This window comes from Ovis aries, chromosome 2, assembly GCF_016772045.2.
Source record: "Ovis aries strain OAR_USU_Benz2616 breed Rambouillet chromosome 2, ARS-UI_Ramb_v3.0, whole genome shotgun sequence".
In the NCBI taxonomy this organism is placed as follows: domain Eukaryota; kingdom Metazoa; phylum Chordata; class Mammalia; order Artiodactyla; family Bovidae; genus Ovis; species Ovis aries.
Window position 1 is genome coordinate 218,313,230 of NC_056055.1, and position 15,096 is coordinate 218,328,325.

Here is a 15,096-nt window from a genome sequence, read left to right on the forward strand (position 1 = left end):
ACATACAAATTTGAACATTTCCATTGCTATAGGATGTTACCCTGTGAGTATGTCACAACGTATTATCCACTCTGCTGGTTATATAGATTTGTTTCCAGTTTGGGGTTACTATGAACATTCACATGCATGTCTCCATAAGAAGGGTGGCCTCTTGAGGAGGAGGGACCAAAGGCTGCAGGGTCTCCCCACTGGCCTGATGGGAGATCTAGACCCCCAGAAATCATCATCTCAGCCCATCTGACCCTCCTTCTCCAGGAAGCCCTCCAGTGTCCCACACGTGGTCCTTCCCATGTAGTCTCGGGCTTGATTAGAGTCAGAAGCTGCTGCTGCTGCTGCTGCTAAGTCACTTTAGTCGTGTCCGACTCTGTGAGACCCCATAGACAGCAGCCGACCAGGCTCCGCCGTCTCTGGGATTCTCCAGGCAAGAACACTGGAGTGGGTTGCCATCTCCTTCTCCAATGCATCAAAGCGAAAAGTGAAAGTGAAGTCACTCAGTGTCTGGCCCTCAGTGACCCCATGAACTGCAGCCTTCCAGGCTCCTCCGTCCATGGGATTTTCCAGGAAAGAGTACTGGAGTGGGGTGCCATCGCCTTCTCTGAGAGTCAGAAGATTGCTCTCCAAATATGGCTCCAGTGTTTAACGGTTAACTGCAGTTTCAGACCTTGTGAGTCTTGAGTTTTAAACTGACCAAACGATGGGACTAGAGGCTCTCATAAGAGGCCCCATTAGGATTTTCCCCTGTCCTCACTCCAAGGATTTTGCTGGGAAAAATATGCCTGTACCTGGTTAACATGCTGTGTCTTCTTGTCAGTTACTCCTAGTCTTGATTCCTCCGGACTTTAAGCCTTGGGCATTACTGCTCTATTTTGGCAATTCCTGCTTTGCTGGTCTAGCCCTGGATCAGATCAGTGGAAGAGAATTTCACTTTCATTTCACAGCCTGAGTTCTGGCCTCTTGTCCACACTATCCTGAAACCCCAGTGTATGGCCCTATAGTGAATGCTGTGTGATCCTGGGTAGGTTATCCAAGCCCTGAGAACCTCTCAGTTTCCTTGTCTGTAAACTGGAGCCAGTAATTAACCCCTGGCCAACTTCAGCAGTTGTTAAGAGCTTGGTTCTTAGAGCTAGACTCCCTGGGTTCAGATGCCCACTCTGACACTTACCAGCTGTCTTAACCTGACACTTACTAACTTTCTTAACCTGTTTAAGCCTCTATAACAGAATATCATAGACTGGGTGCCTTGTAAACAACAAACATATACTTCTCACAGTTATGGGAAGCTGAGAAGTCCAAGATTGAGGTACCAGCAGATTTGATATCTGAGCACTCCCTGCTTTATAAATAGCCATCTTCTCACTATGTCCTCACATGATGGAAAAAGGACAAAGGGGCTCTCTGGGGTCTCTTCTATAATGGCACTAATCTCATTCATGAAGGCTCCACCCTAACTCAGTTCCCAAAGGCCTCACCTCCTATTACCATCACAGTGGGGCTAGGATTTCAACATAAACTTCTGGGGGAAACAAACATTCAGTTTCTAGCACTAGCTGTAATGATATTTTTTTCTGTGCATGGAACTGAACCTCTCAGCTCCTCAGTGTTTGTAGCTGCAAAGTGAATAGTACCTAACTCATTGGGTCATGGTGAGTATTACATGAGTCATACACAGAAAGCACTTGGAAAAGTACTTGGCACATAGCAGGTCACAAATAAGAACTAGATAATAGTAATACTTCGTCTCACAGTACGATGGAAGGATGAAAGGAGTCGACGGTGTCAGTGAGCCAGGGATGCCACACAGTGTTTCCAGAAGTCTTAAGAAAATAGGTTGGTCCATAACCCCTAGGATAAGAGCACATAGTCTTTGAAGTCCAAAGAGTCTTGATTTGAATCCCACTCTTCCGTGGCTGGGCGACCTTAAACAAGTTATCTTAATGGGGGTTTTGTTGTCTGCCTAATAGGATTGATGGTGAAGATCATGGCATCCAGTGCCATCACTTCAGGGCAAATAGAAGATAAAAAAGTGGAAACTGTGACAGATTTTATTTTCTTGGGCTCCAAGATCACTGCAGACAGTGACTGCGGTCACAAAATTAAAAGAAAAGTTATGACAAACCTAAACAGCATATTAAAAAGCAGAGATATCACTTTGCCAACAAAGGTCTTCTAGTCAAAGCTATGGTTTTTCTAGGAGTCATGTATGGATGTGAGAGCTGGACCACAAAGAAGGTTGCTGCTGCTGCAGTCACTTCAGTCGTGTCCGACTCTGTGCGACCCCATAGACGGCAGCCCACCAGGCTCCATCGTCCCTGGAATTCTCCAGGCAAGAACACTGGAGTGGGTTGCCATTTCCTTCTCCAATGCATCAAAGTGAAAAGTGAAAGTGAAGCCACTCAGTCATGTCTGACCCTCACCGACCCCATGGACTGCAGCCTTCCAGGCTCCTCTGTCCATAGGATTTTCCAGGCGAGAGTACTGGAGTGGGGTGCCATGTCCTTCTCCGACAAAGAAGGTTGAGCACCTGAGAATTTACGCTTTCAAACTGTGGTGCTAGAGAAGATTTTTGAGAGTCCCTTGGACAGCAAGGAGATCAAACCAGTTAATCCTAGAGGAAATCAGTCCTGAATATACATTGGAAGGACTGATGCTGAAGCTGAAGCTCCAATATTTTGGCCACCTAATGCAAATAGCCAACTCACTGGAAAAGACCCTGATGCTGGGAAAGATTGAGGGCAGGAGAAGGGAACGACAGAGGACGAGATGGTTGGATGGCATCTTCGAGTCAATGGAAAATGAGTTTGAACAGACTCTGGGAGACAGTGAGGGACAGGGAAGCCTGGCATGCTCTAGTACATGGGGTTGCAAAGAGTTTAACATGACTTAGTGACTGAACAACAAAAAGAACAAAGGTGACCTGATTGTCACAAAGTGGGAACCAGGCTCATGTCGGTTTTCTGTCCTACCACGTGGCCCTGCTCTGGTGTAAGCAATGCCTGAGCCCATTATCAGAGTTTTTAGCACGAGGTTTGGCAGTGTGCAGACAAGGTGGGGCTACAGGAACGTTTGGCCTCCAGCTCAGGACGTGAAACATGCAGGTGGAGGTGACCCTTAGGCTGGGAGGCTCCTGACAGCAGCTGCTCTATCAGTGACATCACCGGTGCCTCATTATGTCATCTGTCGGTGTCTGAGTGCAAGGCACTTAGTGCTCTTTCCAGGGAAGGATGTTTATAAGCAATTAATAACACTAATACTGACCTGAGTGAATCATCATTGAGGTCTATAGATATTACAACTCTTCAGCAGAAATGCACCAGAAATAAGAAAGAGAAGATAAATGATGGCATGGCTTTGTGAGCAGATCCCACTGGGGAAATTGAGGCAAACCCTGAGAAGTCTGTAACCATCACAGCATCTGGGGCCCATCTGCAGGGTTCCAGCCCTGGCTCCTCAGAGCCTGAGGTCTCTGGAAAAGTGAAAGTGAAAGTGAAGTCGCTCAGTCGTGTCCGACTCTGCGACCCCATGGACTGTAGCCTACCAGGCTCCTCCCTCCAGGGGATTCTCCAGGCAAGAGTACTAGAGTGGGTTGCCATTTCCTTCTCCAGGGGATCTTCCCAACCCAGGGATCGAACCTGGGTCTCCCGCATTCCAGGCAGATGCTTTAACCTCTAAGCCACCAGGAAAGAATCCTGGTCTCTGGAAGTGTGACCCAAAGCCCCTGTGTACTCCATCTCTACCCAAACGTCATTCAGAGCAGCTCTATTTTAGTCTGCTTTATATACTGGGGTTTCACAAATTTCATTTGAAAATGAAGTTCTGCTGATAAAAATGTTAAACACAGGAATCAGGTTTTTGTTGGCTGCTAATTTATTCTATTTCCCACTTTGGATTTTCCTGTTCCATGGAAGGGTCATTTAAAAGTTTGCAAACATGAAAATCAGTAACGATGCTTCCTTGTATTTTCATATCACGTACAAGTTTGCAGTGCCATTAATCATGTTTCTTATCTGATTCTCACAATAGCTCAGCAAGATACTCAGAGCAAGACTTATTTCTCATTTGCAGGTGAGGAGAATGGGATTAAGGGCTCTGGAAATTTCCCAGGGGAATGAAAATCTGTTTGGGAACAGACTCTATCAGACCCAGGCTGGTGACGTCAGTGATTCTAATCACAGAGCCAGCAATTTTTTGGTGCTTACTTTTGTAGCTCCTAGGCTAAGAACTCTAGATACTCGCTCTCTTCGTTCTCATAATGACCCTAGGAGGCATGTAATATTATCAGTAAATTGAGGTTGTGCATCATTAAGCAACTTGCTAAGGGTCACATTGCTAAAAGTTTATGCATTGAACTTGAATCTGATCATGAGAAAGTAATTAAACAAATTCAAATTAAGGGATAGTCTGCAAGTAAACAACTGGCCTGGACTCTTCACTCTTCAAAAACGTCAATATCCTGAATGATAGACAAAGTTGGGGGAGCTAGATAAAAAAAACAGCTTAAAGAATTAAGGGGACAATCGAGGTTATTAGCCTTTAGCATTGTATAAATTCTAATTTCTGGTGTGATAATTGTATTGTACTTACATAGGGGAATATGGTTGTACTTAGGAAGTTTATAAAGAAATATTTATGGAACTGCAACTTACTCTCAAATGGCTTACAGAAGTTTTTTGATAGCTAGCTTGCTGAATAAGATGGTTAGATGGCCTCACCGATTCAGTGGACATGAGTTTGAGCAAACTCCAGCAGATGGTGAAGGACAGGGAAGCCTGGTGTGCTGCAGTCCATGGGGATGCAAAGAGTCAGACACAGCTTAGTGACTGAACAACAAGAGCAGATTTCTGTAGATAGTTGGATGTAGAGAGAGATAGTGTGTGTGTGTGTGTGTGTGTGTGTGTGTCTGTCTGTCTGTCTGTCTGTCTGTCTGTCTACCTATCTGCCGTATCTATCAGTTCATTTCAGTCACTCAGTTGTGTCTGACTCTGCTACGCAATGAATCACAGCACGCCAGGACTCCCTGTCTATCACCAACTCCCAGAGCTTACTCAAACTCATGTCCATCGAGTTGGTGATGCCATCCAACCATCTCCTCCTCTGTCGTCCCCTTCTCCTCCTGCCTTCAATCTTTCCCAGCATCAGGGTCTTTTCCAATGAGTCAATTCTTCTTATCAGGTGGCCAAAGTATTGGAGTTCAAAGTTGGTGAAAATTTTTTTAAAGACAAAGAAGGCTTGTGGACCATCTGTTGCTGGATTCCAGGGCTTGCTCCCTAGAACAGCCACAGAAACTGGTTTCCTGAAGGTCAATGATGGACGTGCGTATGGCAGGATGGGACAGGAGAGCCCTCCAGTTTACCCAGTCTTGCCTACACCAGGCCTACGTTCTGCTTCCCAAACCTGCATTCCACCTTCCCACTAAGCACTGTGCGTCCCAGCATTTGTCCCTGATAGCCCCCAGAAGGGGATCTTGCAGGTTGACAAAGGAGCCCAGACTCTGACGTTTGCATACTGCCCAGACAGTTATATATCATTCATAGCTCATTAATCTGAGCTAAAAAGAGAAAGGACTCAGCATAGTCAGCTGCTCATCCTCAGGACACTGACTTGGTTCAAGTTATACAACCTGTTCGCCACTCCCGGTCTCCCATTCCCAACTTCCCCTACTTCTTTCTCGGAGAAGGGTATAGACACACAAACCTATCATGGTTGTTTTTAATGTTTCCTCCTTGTGCATGGCAGGGGCAAAGTGTTTGGAGAAGGAAGAGAATAGTAACCATGGTCAAAGTAAAGTCTCAGGACTATTTGTAGACTTCCATTTCCTGTCTCTTGATCCATCCTCCTCCCATCCCCATAAGCATAAAAAATGAAGGGCTGATTCTAATGGCAGAATATCTTTACAAAGCATCTGGTTTTGAAGATCCCATGGCACTTTACAGATGGTTTCTGGAAAACCTAATTAAGCCTCACAGCGTGTCTGTGAAGGAAGAGGTTTTGATCTAAATCTACCCTGAAGATGGCACAGAACAAGAAGGATGGAAATTATAGCGGAAGGAATTCAAGCTGGAAGAGAGGTAAAATTACCAGATGGTGTGGACATAAAATAGATTTCCATGGCAGCTGATACATCTTTTTCCAAAATATTTTTAAAATAGGAGCGCACTCCTTATACTGGACATAGGCCATTTTACATATCCTGCTCAACCCAGAAGTCCATATAAGGCTGAATTCCCTCCACCACACCTAATTTCAGGTGTGTACATATAATCCAGCCTAATCAATTAGTGGACTACCTTGGGCACAGCGATTGGTTTAGGAATAGGTCACATGACCTAAATCATCTAAGGAGGTCTTCTTAAGGATTTTATGTAAGTTTTGGAGGGAGGCACCATCTTAGTCTGAATTCATGAATTGTAAGTGTAACTCCAGGCTGTTGAACACCATCTTGCTTCCACATGAAGAGGCCTGTGTCACGATGTAGCCAGACTCAGCTACATGGATCAAGGATGGAATTTGAAATCAGACTGTACCTGTCATTTTTTTCTGAGCTTCCTCTGTCTCTAATATATATGAGACTTTAAAGAAACTTAAAGACAGTTTTTGCATAATCTGAATTATTTGGAAAGATGAGTTAGCACTTCTTCCAGTTTTGTACCTGCCATTAAAATGATTTAAATCAGCCTATGAATACCATGGAAATTGGAAAATTTTTACTGGTATTAAATTTTCAAGATTAATTGAAATTGCTAGTTGGGTACCTGTGGTTTTAGCCATGCTGCACCCAGTTCCATTCATTTTGGCTTGCCTGATTTGGGGCTAATACACTTTTTATTTTGCTTGATACAGTTTCACTTGGCTTTTTGTCACTTACAACCAAGAGTGCTAACTGATATAGCTCCATTTCCCTCATTTCCAAGCCCCATCCCATCGCATCCACAGACCCATAACCACATGTCTCAAATGGCTTTGGGGACTTTCTGCTTGGAAGTGAGGAACTGGCAGGGAGAGGGTAGAACTACCAAGTGATTCCCAGTACTCTCCATGGCATTTTATGATGGGTAAAGCATAGCATCATTTGCCTAGATGAGACCATAGACGGCACCTGACCAGCATAACCACTCAGGGAATGCCAGAGCCCTCTCAACTTTGCTACCATCTGGGCACTTAGCCATGACCTCAGTAATGAATATCCCTTCTTGCTTAGACTGCCCTTTTCACTTTGGGGGCAGCTCCAATCATTAGACAGTTCTTTCTTAAGGTGAACTCAGATATCTTTGTCAGTTATTTCCAGTCACTGGTCTTGTTTTCTGGGGTGACAGAATAATTTTTTCCCTTTGCATCATGATAACCTTCCGGTACTTATGGGCAACCCATCTAGCTTCCTAATCCTACCTGTGTATCCTAGCCATTTTTCATGTCCTGTGATTTCAAGTGCCTTCTCACATCACACTTTTATTAACTCCCGTCTGGAAGTATAAGCTTTAAAAGCTTTATCTTGTACCTATGAGGTATTAAGCTGACAAGAGAGGTCTATAGGAAGTTCTTACTTCACTTTTTTGGATTTCACACTTCAGTGAATGTAGTCCAAGACCGAGTTAACATCACCAAGGGATAGGAAGGGAGAAGAGAGGGGAAGTCTTCTTAAAAATAAAAATGTGACAGGTCCAATCCCTGGGTCAGAAAGATCCCTTGGAGTAGGAAACGGCAACCCACTCCAGTATTCTTGCATGGAAAATTCCATGGACAGAGGAGCCTGGAGAGCTGCAGTCCATGGGTTGCAAAGGGTTAGATATGACTGAACATGCATGCATAATAGATTATAAGGAATTTGGAATATATTAGGAGCAGCTGAGAGGAGATACCCCACATCCAAGGTAAGGAGCAGAGGCTATGCTTTGCTGGAGCAGCCGTGAAGAGATATTCCATGTCCAAGGTAAGAGAAACCCCAATAAGACAGTAGGCACTGAGAGAGGGCATCAGAGGGCAGACAGACTGACACCACAACACAGAAAACTAGCCAATCTGATCACATGGACCACAGCCTTGTCTAACGCAGTGAAACTAAGCCATGCAGTGTGGGGCCACCCAAGATGGGTGGGTCATGGTGGAGAGGCCTGATAGAATGTGGTCCACTGGAGAAGGGAATGGCAAACCACTTCATTATTCTTGCCTTGAGAACCCCATGAACAGTATGTAAAGGTAAAAAGATAGGACACTGAAAGACGAACTCCCCAGGTTGGTAGGTGCCCAATATGCTACTGGAGATCAGTGCAGAAATAACTCCAAAAAGAATGAAGAGATGGAGCCAAAGCAAACACCCAGTTGTGGATGTGACTGGTGATAGAAGCAAGGTCCCATGCTGTAAAGAGCAATATTGCATAGGAACCTGGAATGTTAAGTCCATGAATCAAGGCAAATTGGAAGTGATCAAACAGGAGATGGCAAGAGTGAACGTTGACATTCTAGGAATCAGCAAACTAAAATGGAATGGAACGGGTGAATTTAACTCAGATGACCATTATATCTACTACTGTGGGCAGGAATCCCTCAGAAGAAATGGAGTAGCCATCATAGTCAACAAAAGAGTCCAAAATGCAGTACTTGGATGCAATCTCAAAAAAGACAGAATGATCTCTGTTCATTTCCAAAGCAAACCATTCAATATCACAATAATCCAAGTCTATGCCCTGACCAGTAACACTGAAGAAGCTGAAGTTGAACGGTTCTATGAAGACCTACAAGACCCTTTAGAACTAACACAGCCAAAGGATGTCCTTTTCATTATAGGGGACTGGAATGCAAAAGCAGGAAGTCAAGAAACACCTGGAGTAACAGGCAAATTTGGTTTTGGAGTACAGAATGAAGCAGGGCAAAGGCAAATTAGAGTTTTGCCAAGAGAACACACTGGTCATGGCAAACACTTTCTTCCAACAACACAAGAGAAGACTCTACACAAGGACATCACCAGATGGTCAACACCAAAATAAGACTGATTATATTATTTGCAGCCAAAGATGGAGAAGCTCTATACAGTCAGCAAAAACAAGACCAGGAGCTAACTGTGGCTCAGATCGTGAACTCCTAATTGCCAAATTCAGACTTAAATTGAAGAAAGTGGGGAAAACCACTAGATCATTCAGATATGAACTAAATCAAATCCCTTATGATTATACAGTGGAAGTGAGAAATAGATTCAAGTGATTAGATCTGATAGACAGAGTGCCTGAGGAACTATGGATGGAGGTTCGTGACATTGTACAGGAGACAGGGATTAAGACCATCCCCCAAAAAAGAAATGCAAAAAAACAAAATGGCTGTCTGAGGAGGCCTTACAAATAGCTGTGAAATGAAGAGAAGCAAAAAGCAAAATAGAAAAGAAAGATATACCCATTTGAATGCAGAGTTCCAAAGAATAGCAAGGAGAGATAAGAAAGCCTTCTTCAGCGATCAATGCAAATAAATAGAGGAAAAGAACAGAATGGGAAAGACTAGAGATCTCTTCAAGAAAATTAAAGATATCAAGGGAACATTTCATGCAAAGATGGGCTCAATAAAGGACAGAAATTGTATGGACCTAACAGAAGCAGAAGATATTAAGAAGAGGTGGCAAGAATACACAGAAGAACTGTACAAAAAAGATCTTCATGATGAAGATAATCATGATGGTGTGATCACTAACCTAGAGCCAGACATCCTGGAATGTGAAGTCAAGTGGGCCTTAGGAAGCATCACCACAAACAAAGCTAGAGGAGGTGATGGAATTCCAGTTGAGCTATTTCAAATCCTGAAAGATGATGCTGTGAAAGTGCTGCACTCAATATGCCAGCACATTTGGAAAACTCAGCAGAGGCCACAGGACTGGAAAAGGTCAGTTTTCATTCCAATCCCACAAAAAGGCAATGCCAAAGAATGCTCAAACTACCGCACAATTGCACTCATCTCACATGCTAGTAAAGTCATGCTCAAAATTCTCCAAGCCAGGTTTCAGCAATACATGAACCGTGAACTTCCAGATGTTCAAGCTGGTTTTAGAAAAGGCAGAGGAACCAGAGATCAAATTGCCAACATCCACTGGATCATGGAAAAAGCAAGAGAGTTCCAGAAAAACATCTATTTCTGCTTTATTGACTATGCCAAAGCCTTTGACTGTATGGATCACAATAAACTGTGGAAAATTCTTCAGGAGATGGGAATACCAGACCACCTGACCTGCCTCTTCAGAAACCTATATGCAGGTCAGGAAGTAACAGTTAGAACTGGACATGGAACAACAGACTCGTTCCAAATAGGAAAAGGAGTACATCAAGGCTGTATATTGGCACCCTGCTTATTTAACTTCTATGCAGAGTACATCATGAGAAACACTGGGCTGCAAGAAGCACAAGCTGGAATCAAGATTTGCCGGGAGAAATATCAATCACCTCAGTTATGCAGATGACACCACCCTTATGGCAGAAAGTGAAGAGGAACTAAAGAGCTTCTTGATAAAAGTTAAAGAGGAGAGTGGAAAAAGTTGGCTTAAAACTCAACATTCAGAAAACTAAGATCATAGCATCTGGTCCCATCACTTCATGGCAAATAGATGGGGAAACAGTGGACACAGTGGCTGACTTTATTTTGGGGGACTCCCAAATCACTGCAGATGGTGATTGCAGCCATGAAATTAAAAGACGCTTACTCCTTGGAAGGAAAGTTATGACCAACCTAGATAGCATATTCAAAAGCAGAGACATTGCTTTGTCAACAAAGGTCCATCTAGTCAAGGCTGTGGTTTTTCCAGTAGTCATGTATGGCTGTGAGAGTTGGACCGTGAAGAAAGCTGAGCGCCGAAGAATTGATGCTTTTGAACTGTGGTGTTGGAGAAGACTCTTGAGAGTCCCTTGGACTGCAAGGAGATCCAACCAGTCCATCCTAAAGGAGATCAGTCCTGGGTGTTCATTGGAAGGACTGATGTTGAAGCTGAAACTCCAATATTTTGGCTACCTAATGCGAAGATTTGACTCATTTGAAAATACCCTGATGCTGGGAAAGATTGAGGGCAGGAGGAGAAGGGGACGACAGAGGATGAGATGGTTGGATGTCATCACCAACTCAATGGGCGTGAGTTTGGGTGAGCTCCAGGAGTTGGTGATGGACAGGGAGGCCTGGCATGCTGCGGTTCATGGGGTTGCAAACAGTCACACATGACTGAGCAACTGAACTGAACTGAAGGAAGGAAAATATTTCCTGTAGCCCAAACACCTAGAGATAACTACTGCTAACACTTATCATCTCTCCCCTAATCTTTTTCTTATAAAAAGTTAATTTAAAAATAAAATTTAAAATCAAACTCTGGATACTTATTTGTTTCAGGAATATAGCCTATGTCATTAATTAAGCCACAGTAATATTATTGGCAATGATTTCATAATAATCCATACTGTGGCTGAACTTCAAGTGGTTTTAATGTCCTTATTGCCAAACAATTTTCTCACAGTTTCATTTTAATAAACAACTACATGATAAGAATTCATAGTAGAGTTTTCTAACAGTAACATTAAGGGACAGTAGGGTATGGAGCTTTGTAAGATTCTTGCTTCTTCCTGGAAAACTTCATTCCAGAAGCATCCTCCCTATTTATTTTTCTGTCCATATAAAGTACTTGCCTTACCATATTCTGCTCAGCATTACTTATAATTTCTTACATTGTGATGAGTTTATTAGGAGTAAACAGTATCTAATTGTGGTTTTAGGTTACATCCTTTGATTATCTGTAAAGTTGACTTTTTTAGGTTTAATGAAATAATTTTTAAGTGGAGTAAAACTGGTTCCTCTTTTGTGACTTTCCCTTTGTTTTTAGAGGCAAATTATATCTAAGTGCTTTTTAGAGTCACAGTCCCTCGATGATTAGTAAAGCTGGACATTTTTAGGCTCACTAAAATGGTTTTTAAATGGAGTAACATCAGTTCCTTTGTAACTTCTTTCATTATTTTATGCCTAGTGTGTTACTTTTATAAATGGGAAAAAAATACTGATATAAAACTTTAAAACTTACAGCCTCCCTAGGCCTGACTGTAAGATGGCTGTAGCTGCTTCACAGGTGGTTTAGGAAGAGCAATGGCAGGCGACAGGAGGTAACCCTTGAAGATTTTAAAAGGAAACGTAAGTGAGGGCTGCCAGCTTCCTCTTCTACTGTCTCTAACTCTCCATTCCTCTCATTTTCATTCACTGTTGTTATACGTGATCCCTGGATATGGAAAGGATGTAGAGACATCCAGGGTTTCTCAGGGCTGTAGGGGGAGCATAGATTTTTCAGGACTTCCGAAGGCTGATGTGAATATTGTATGAAACACATCAAAGATATCTGATTCCCCTGCCACTTAAATGATTTGAATCAGCCAGTAAATACCATTAATTAAGGATGCTCTCTAGGCTGAGCCTTGAAATAAGCATTGTGGGAAGCACTTAGGGTTCAGGCAAGAAGAGAAGAAGGGAAGTCGTTGCAGAGAGAGGGGGCAGTGGGACTAGAAACCGCACTCAGGAGAGCCATTGACTCCACCCTCCCCCATCTCAGGCTTCGTTTCCCAGTGGCAAATGGAACAGGGACTGTGAGAAAACTAGTCCACACCGGGAACTATATTCAATATCCTGTGATAAACCACAATGGAAGAGAATATGAAAAAGTACGTATAACAGACTTGCTGCTTTACAGCAGTAATGAACACAACATTGTAATTCAACTTTACTTCAATAACAAATAAATTTATAAAAGAGAGAACTGGGGACTTCCTTGGTGGTCCAGTGGTTAAGACTGCGCTCCCAATGCAGAGGGCCCGGGGTTCGATCCCTGATCAGGGAACCAAAATCCCATATACCTCAACTAAGCCCTCGGGCTACAACTAGAGATGCCCACAAATGGAAATGAAGACCCAGTGCAGCCAAAATAAAAAAAAAAAAGAGAGAGAGAGAACTAATCTGTATTATAGTTGTGTGTTGTAATCACAAGATAACTATTTGGAAACACTTAAATTAGATCTCTAGTTCACACCTTATACCAAAATAAATTCTAGACGAATTTAACAAGTTTTCACAAATATCTTGTATATCTACTATGTGCCAGACCCTAAGCAAGGTGCTAGGAATACTAAACAGATCTATGATTTCTGCCCTTCATAGAATTTACAGTCTAGTTGCAAATGTTGCCTAAGTAGACAAATAAGGGGCTTCCCTGGTGGCTCAGCAGTAAAGAATCCATCTGCAGTGCAGGAGCTTCAGGAGACTGGGGTTCAATCCTTGGGTCAGGATGACCCCCTGGAAAAGGGAATGGCAATACACTCCAGTATCCTTGCCTGGGAAATCCCATGGACAGAGGAGCTTGGCAGGCTACAGTCCATGGGGTTGCAAAGAGTCAGACATGACTGAGCATGCATGCACCACACTGTTGTAAAGCTGTCTGAAATGACCTGGCATGAATGCACACACAAACAGACAAATAAAATACATAACCGCAATTCTTGATAAAACTTATGAAGGAAAACCACAGCGTTCTAAGAGGAAGATAAACAGGGGTTAGGAGAAGTCATATAACCAGGAAAGGCTCCCTGGAGTAGTATTCATCTGAGACTTGAGAAGTGAGAAGACACCACCCAGCTTCAGGGTGGAAGATCATTCCCTCCTGGCTGAGAGGACAGCAGAAGACCATGGAATCTAGAATAAACACAATTCCTGTGCTTGACATACAGTGAGGCCAAACAGGCTGGAGCAGAGAAAGCCTTATTGCAGGGCCATGGGAGGAAATGAGGTGGCTCACATACTATACAGTCCATGGGATTCTCCAGGCCAGAGTACTGGAGTGGGTTGCCATGCCCTTCTCCAGGGGATCTTCCCAACCCAGCGATAGAACCCAGGTCTCCTGCGTTGCAGGCGGATTCTTTACCATCTGAACCACCAGGGAGTTGGGCCAAGCTCCCCAAGGGTTTCAGCAGAGCATTTTCAAAAACCAGATGGGGGATGGGGAGGGTCACAGGGTACAAGATCGGATCATGCACAATTGTCGCTTGGCTGGGGTGAGGGAACAGGGTGGTGTCATGGGGGTGAACTTTATCAGTCCTTAAGCTCCAGGAGGCCTTGAGGCTTTATGCTCAGAGTCATCAAGTAGCTAACATCTTCTGTTTGGTAGGGGGTTTTCGCATCTGCAACACAATTCAGGAAATGTGCATCAAATACATTGTCTGGGTACTTCCAGAGAGAAGCTAAAGCAGAAGAGATGGGGGAAGGTCCTGTTCTGGGAAGGCCCCCTAGAATCCTGCTGGGTTACACTAGAACACGCAAGAAGAAAATACAGATCCATATTTTTATAACCGTGGAACAGAGAAGGCCTTTCTAAACGCAGTTCCAAAAAAGCTAGGACCACAAAAGTTAGTCAAAAATGTTAACTACTTCATGGCAGAAACCACATAAAATTAAAGATACGTGGTAAGCAAGGCAAAATAATTATCACTTGTATGACAAGTTATTGTCTTTACAGTATATGCACGAGTGCTCAGTTGTGTCTTAACTCTTTGAGACCCTATTGTCAGGGGAGTGTGTAATTTCCTTGGTTCGTCTCCCTGCAGCAAAGATTTGAAACAGCAGACCAGTGTTACAGCTCAGTTTTATTTGGTGGACCAATGTTACATTCAGTTACAGCTCAGTTTTATTTGGCAAGCAAAGGAAAATACATCCTCGAGGCGTAAGGGCGGGCCAGCCCAAAAGAAGAGCCCTCAATCTGTCTTGCCTTCCTCCTTTTATACATTTGTTTCCTCTGCCACCCACCCGCCTCCCGCCCTGCAGCCCCCAGCCTGCCCTATGTAGATTGGACTAGCCAGGAGGGCTGTTTCACCTGAGGTTTTCACTCCAGTCCTTGGATTTTCTTTTGTTCCATTTTCACAGGCTTTTTCCTTTCTTTGTCTTTTAGCCACTGCCATTTTGGATGCCTTTCTCCTATTCTAACCACCTAACACTATGGACTATAGCCCGCTAGGTTCCTCTGTCCATGGGATTTCCCAGGCAAGAGTATTGGAGCAGGTTGCCATTCTTCTTCCAGGGGATTTTCTCAACTCAGGGATTGAACCCACGTCTCCTGCG

At 43.6% G+C, this 15,096-nt stretch overlaps 1 protein-coding gene and 1 non-coding gene across 2 annotated transcripts in view; both read right to left on the reverse strand.

Moving 5' to 3' along the window:
• MARCHF4 (membrane associated ring-CH-type finger 4) overlaps positions 1–15,096 on the reverse strand; it is a 120,682-nt gene that overhangs the window by 52,482 nt on the left and 53,104 nt on the right. The window lies entirely within an intron of this gene.
• On the reverse strand, positions 3,608–3,680 carry TRNAS-GGA (transfer RNA serine (anticodon GGA)). Its single transcript has one exon. It is a non-coding gene; the product is annotated as a tRNA-Ser (tRNA).